At 42.9% G+C, this 6675-nt stretch overlaps 1 protein-coding gene across 1 annotated transcript in view; it reads right to left on the bottom strand.

Annotated features, from left to right (window-relative positions):
- RORA (RAR related orphan receptor A) overlaps positions 1–6675 on the bottom strand; it is a 773250-nt gene that overhangs the window by 169018 nt on the left and 597557 nt on the right. The gene's annotated exons all lie outside the window — the stretch shown is intronic.

Below are 6675 nucleotides of genomic sequence, written 5' to 3'. Positions count from 1 at the left end.
GAAGAGCGCCCTCCAACCTCAGCCACAGACACACATACCTGTCATCATGCTACATGTATTTTGGGCACAGGGACTGCAGACCACAGCAATAATATCTCACCTTTTCTGGGACCCTCTTGCTTGTTCAGTTTTTGCAAGTCTTTTAATTTATTTTTTTTTCTTTTTCTTTTTTTTTTTTTTTCTTTTGTATTTTTCTGAAGCTGGAAACCGGGAGAGACAGTCCAACAGACTCCCGCATGTGCCCGACTGGGATCCACCCGGCACGCCCACCAGGGGGCGACGCTCTGCCCACCAGGGGGCGATGCTCTGTTGCGACCAGAGCCACTCCAGCGCCTGGGGCAGAGGCCAAGGAGCCATCCCCAGCGCCCGGGCCATCTTTGCTCCAATGGAGCCTCAGTTGCGGGAGGGGAAGAGAGAGACAGAGAGGAAGGAGAGGGGGAGGGGTGGAGAAGCAGATGGGTGCTTCTTCTGTGTGCCCTGGCCGGGAATCGAACCCGAGACTTCTGCACGCCAGGCCGACGCTCTACCACTGAGCCAACCGGCCAGGGCCAAGTCTTTTAATATAAAAGGAAATAAATTAAGCCATTCTGGCTGATTGAAGACTAGTTCCCTTAAGGAACTTAACACTTAATGGTTATATTCATGATTTACGCTAACATCTCATTCAGCATTCTTTTAGATTTATCATAGAGGTAAAATCAATACCCTCTACCAAACTGGAGAAATGTAAGTGATTTATTTTTGAGATGTAGGAACAGGGAAAAAAAAATGAAGGATAAAGACTGAAAATAACTCCAGTTTTTCCAATTCAAGATCTGGTGGACTCTTAGCATCATTGTTAGGAAAGGAGAGAGACCTTGGGGCTCATCTCGTCCCACTTACTTCCTTTGCGGATGAGTGAAAACGAGGCCGGGATGGAGTTCCCCGATCACACAGGCTGGGAAAACGGCAGGTGCAGAACCAGAGTCCCAAAGGCGATGTGCATCCCCTTCGGCTTCCTTTCATTAGAAGACAGTACGAGAAGTACACAGACACCAGTCTTGCCTTCGAGGTGTCTACACTCTAGCAGCAGGGGTAGCACATATATATAAAAAGTGATGACGCCAAGTGAGCAGACTCCATAAAACAGGTATGGCTTTAAAAGAAATCTTTTAATCACTGATCCCTGAAACGTTTTTCTTTCTTTCTTTCTTTTTTTTTTTTAACAATAATAATCAGACTTGTGAAAGAGAGAATTTCTTCCTTTTTTTCAAGATTCCTTACAAACCAAGCACTTGGACCCTAACTTAAAAGATTTTTACCACATATGCTATTTGAGTATCTGATTTGAAAAGTAAACAACTAAGCCAGACCACACAGTGCATGTTGGAGGAGAGCGTCTGGGCAGGTAGCTCTGTCTTCCCAGGCAAGCCAAACCAGAGGAGGCACCGGGTCAAAAAGGAAGGAGGCAGACAGGAGAGATCCATTGACCACCACCACAGGAGGCCGAGGCTCTCCTCCCCGTTCACTGTGGCTGGCTCTAAAATAAAAATAACACGCTCAAGCTGTGATAGAGGAAAGCTCTTGGTTTGGAACCCAACTACAAAGTATTAGCAAAGAGGGATTATTACCCACTAGAGGCTCTCTTTTCGGTATAATTGAAGAATAGAAAGTCCATTGAATAGTGGGATTTGTGAGAAATATGGGTCATGTGTCGGCAGCCCCGGTTGCTTGCAGAATTGGCTCTGTGGGTTGGCACACAGCACAGTGAATGTTAGAAACCACAAATGTCTAGAGTTTCCTGAACAAAGTAAAAGGCCCTGTCTACGGACTGCCAGGTTGGATGCTGGCTCACGAGAGAAGTCCCTGGGTGACCTCCAAAGGTCCCTGTGCACTTCCTACTCCTCATTCTCTTCCTCTTCCTCTTCTGCTGGCTCCTGCGGGCCGTCCCCTCCTTCTCGTCTCATTTTGGATATGGGCATCTAAGTGGGCCTAACTGTAGCTTATTGATGATGCTTCTCCCAAACCCCAGGGGAAACAGGCCCTTTCTATGACCACTACCAACTAGAAGTCCACAAGCAGCTTTGGACCATGGGACAAACCACATGTCCATGAATGAAGCCCAGAGAAACGGATGCTTCACTGGTTGGAGGGCTAGCTAGAGGAGTTACCAACCCCGCCTCCCCACAGCGAAGTTAGATCATGCTTTGTTTGAAGGCCCAGGGAAAAACAAACCTCCCTGCATTAACAACAAATCCAATTCTTAAGAAGCTGAGACAGAGGAGAGACTTTCACAACTTCTCTGTGGGAACCTACAATGGAAACAAAGTAAGTCCAATCAGACCCCACTACAGGATTCTTGAGTTCTGAGTCAAGTAGATGCCTTATAGAAGAATTTGAGAAAAAGAGGGAAAAGATGAAATGAGTTTTTCAAATTCCCAGGATTAAGTACACCTTGGACACAGCTCAATTAGCTATGTTTTAATAATTGCACTGTTGTTTACCTGTGGCCTGGCATGTGCTCTCAGCTCTTCCTCCAGGCACTGTATGATACACTACGTAGTCAGATCTTCATCCAAAGTGATTTTCAGGGGCCCCCAGTGGGAGGCAGGTCCCATGCCATCTCTTCCCAAAGCACTTAGATTAGGCATTTGTATACTTTTCTGTCTCTGTACTCCTACCGCCTCCCTCAAAAAAAGGGGTGGGGGTGGTGACAGACTCAATGTTTTCTCTCCCTATCCCCCTCATCTTGTACAAATTAGGAGGTCAGTAAGGTCAGGAGAATTGCTAAATCAATACATGAAATCTGTATTTCTTGGGCATCCAACAGACAAGAGAATCCAGAGTCCTGAGCAGTGAGCAGGGGGGAGAGAGAGGAACAATCCTAGTGGACTGATTATCTCCCCACGGCCACACCAACAGGGCAGAGTCCTCTAGCTCTATTTCTGTTTTCTAGCTATTTGTATAACAATGTTTTTAGGATCCCGAAGTATGCTCTTTATAGAACTCTTGAAAAGACTGGGTGCCCTGACCAGATAGCTCTGCTTAAGCACAAAGGCTGCCAGTTTCTTTTCCACTCAGGGCACATACAGGGACAGATCTATGTTCCTGTCTTTCTCTCTCTCCCTTCCTCTTTCTCTAAAATCAATAAAGTAAAAAAAAAAAAAAAAAAAAAAAAAAAAAAAATATATATATATATATATATATATATATATATATATATATATATATATATGACTCTGGCCAATTGGTACAGTCATAGAGTGTTGGTGCAACATGTGAAAGTCCCAGGTTTGATTCCCAGTCAGGGCACACAGAAGTGACCATCTGCTTCTTTGGCTACAAGTGCTAAATAGAAAAATGTCCCCATTTCAAACATGCTGTTTGGATTTCATCTCAGACTACAACAGCACTTTCCCAAGGCACTAAGAGAAGTGGCTGATGGTCCTGGTGGAGTCCCTCAGCCAAGTGTATACTCCTGTCTGCCTAGTTTGTCATTTGAGTGTATTGACCTGTCCCTGACAGAAAGGCGATGAAAGTCAGAGGAGGAACATGCTGCAAACCCGCTGCAGAGCATTAACAGGAACAGAGTTAAAAATGATCACTTCTGGGACTTATCACACAACTTGGAAATGGTGTTCAATAAAAGAAAAAATAATTTGGGGCCACAGTACTTGGAAGGAACATCTGACATGCAGTCACTGGTCTGGATTTAGAAAGTGGCTTTGATCCCCAGAGAGGGATTGTTAATGAGAATTTGCAAGGGCGAGATTGAGGTAGTATGATAGAGTCAGAAAGGGTACTGGTTTTTGAAGGGTTCCAATCTTGCTTCCACTTCTGTAAAAGCAAGTAGAACTGACTTTGAACAAGATACTTTATACCTCCCTGAGAAATATCCAACTATGGGAGGCAGGGACCACCAGATTAATTCTCTGGTCCGCTTGACTCTCAAGTCTAGGTTTTTATGACCATAACATTGAAAACTGAAACACAAGGACAACTAATGTTCCCACTGTTTTCCTAGTGGAAACAAAGGTGAGGGAGCCTTATTATAAAAAAGGTAATTTTTCTAACATATATACTAACAATTTACCAGAATTTTTATAGCAATATATAGATTTTATATAAAGAGATCATTATCAATTTCCTGAAGTTGATTAGGCTCACTGGTATCACACCTTTCTCATCAAACACTTAATTATCCAAGGTGGTTAAACCTCTAATCTAAAAGTAATCATCTTATAGATCACAGACAAAATATTGGTTAAGAAAAGTTAATCTGTCAAAAAATTTCACCCTTAGCCCTGGCTGGGTAGCTTAGTGTCTTAGAGTGTTTTCCTAATACACCAAGGTTGCGGGTTTGATCCCCACTCAGGGCACATGCAAGAGTCAACCAATGAATGTATAAATTAGTGGAACAACAAATCAATTTCTCTCTCTCTCTCTCTCTCTCAAATAAATAAATAAATAATTTCAACCTTATACAAAAATTGAATAGTGTAACAAACTGCATGTACTCCCCCTCCCTCCCCCGATAAACCAACATTTTGCCTTTTTACCTTCATTTCTTTTATTTTTTTTGTATTTTTCTGAAGCTGGAAACCGGGAGAGACAGTCAGACAGACTCCCGCATGTGCCCGACCGGGATCCACCCGGCACACCTACCAGGGGCGACGCTCTGCCCACCAGGGGGCGATGCTCTGCCCCTCCGGGGCGTCGCTCTGTTGCGACCAGAGCCACTCTATCGCCTGGGGCAGAGGCCAAGGAGCCATCCCCAGCGCCCGGGCCATCTTTGCTCCAATGGAGCCTCGCTGCGGGAGGGGAAGAGAGAGACAGAGAGGAAGGAGAGGGGGAGGGGTGGAGAAGCAGATGGGCGCTTCTCCTGTGTGCCCTGGCCGGGAATCGAACCCGGGACTTCTGCACGCCAGGCCGATGCTCTACCACTGAGTACCTTCATTTCTTTTAAGACCCACCCAGTATACTTAATTTCTGGAGCATTTTAAAGTAAATCTCAGATATCTTGTCATTTCACTCACAACTGCTTCAGTCTTCATCTCTAACTTACAAAGATTTTTAAATAACAACCACCATGCCATTATTACACCTGACAATATCTTAAAAATAATTCATACTTTCATCTAAAATACCTTTCCATATTCAAATTTCATTGGTCATCAAAAAAAATTTTATTTTTCAGTTTTGGGCTTACGTCAACATCTAAACAACAACAACAGAGGTAAAACTGATTTCACCTCATTCACAATCCTTGGTCTTTTAAATATTTCTTTTAGATGCTAACATTAGACACACTGTATCTGGAAAACAAAAAAATGTGAAGGCCAACTTTATTGCTACTAAATATTTCATTATTTGAAAGGTCTGAGTCTGTGAATCAGATCAAAATGTAGTCTCAGAACCAGAAAAATACCAAGTAATTCTCATAGCTTTCTCAAATGAATAAATGATTTAAGCAACTTTAACCACATGCTTTAGAGATATTTTGTTAAACATTATAACATTCTGAGGGAGAAAACATCCAACAAACCCCAGCAGCCTTTAGTCTACCCATAAAAATCTAAATTTCCTAGAAATCCAGTTGTAGCTTCCTACATACTTCAAAAAAGAGGTATCGGTGTTGGAAAGGTTATGGAGAAAAAGGAACTCTCATTCACTGACGGTGGGAATGTAAACTGGTATAGCCACTATGGAAAACAGTATGACGGGTTCCTCAGAAAATTAAGAATAGAGTTACCATATGACCCAGCAATCCCCCTTCTGGGTATCTACCTGAAAAACTCTATAAATATTTATTTGCGAAGATATATGCACCCCTATGTTCACTGCAGCATTATTCATGCTGGCCAAGAAATGAAGACAACAAAGTGTCCTTCAATAAAGGATTGGGTAAAGAAGACACATATATACCATGGAATACTACTCAGCTGTAAGAAAAGATGAAATTCTGCCATTTTTGACAACACGGTTGGGCCTTGAGAATATTATGCTAAACAAAATAAGTCAATCATAAAAAGCTAAGAACCATATGATTTCACTCATATGTGGGATATAAAACCGAAACTCATAATCACAGACAAGAATATAGTGGTTACTAGAGGGAAGGGGGGTGGGGGAGTGATGGGGGTTAAAGGGGGCAAAATATATGGTGACAGAAGATGATCTGACTTTGGGTGGTGGGCACACAATGCAATATACAAATTATGTAGCATAGAATTAACACTTGAAACCTATGTGATCCCATTAACCAATGTTGCCCCAATAAATTTAATTTAAAAAAATGAAAAAGAGCCTGACCAGGTGGTAATACAGTAGATAGAGTGTCAGCCTGGCATGGAGAGGACCCAGGTTTGAAACCCCAAGGTTGCCAGCTTAAGTGTGGGCTCATCTGGCTTGAGCACGGGATCACTGGCTTGAGCGTGGGATCATAGACATGACCCCCTGGTGGCTGACTTGAGCCCAAAGGTTGCTGGCTTGAGCCCAAGGTCACTGGCTTGAGCCCAAGGTCACTGGCTTGGCTGTTGCCCCCCAGTGAAGAAACATGAGAAAGCAATCAACAAACAATTAAGGTGCCACAATGAATTGATGCTTCTCATCTCTCTTCCTTCCTGTCTGTCTGTCCATATCAGTCTCTCTCTCTCTAAAAAAAAAAAAAAAAAAAAAAAAAAAAAAAAAAAAAAA

Source organism: Saccopteryx leptura, chromosome 6 (genome assembly GCF_036850995.1).
Source record: "Saccopteryx leptura isolate mSacLep1 chromosome 6, mSacLep1_pri_phased_curated, whole genome shotgun sequence".
NCBI lineage: Eukaryota > Metazoa > Chordata > Mammalia > Chiroptera > Emballonuridae > Saccopteryx > Saccopteryx leptura.
The sequence above is the reverse complement of the archived record's forward strand: the minus strand, read 5'-3'. Positions and strand labels throughout refer to the sequence as shown.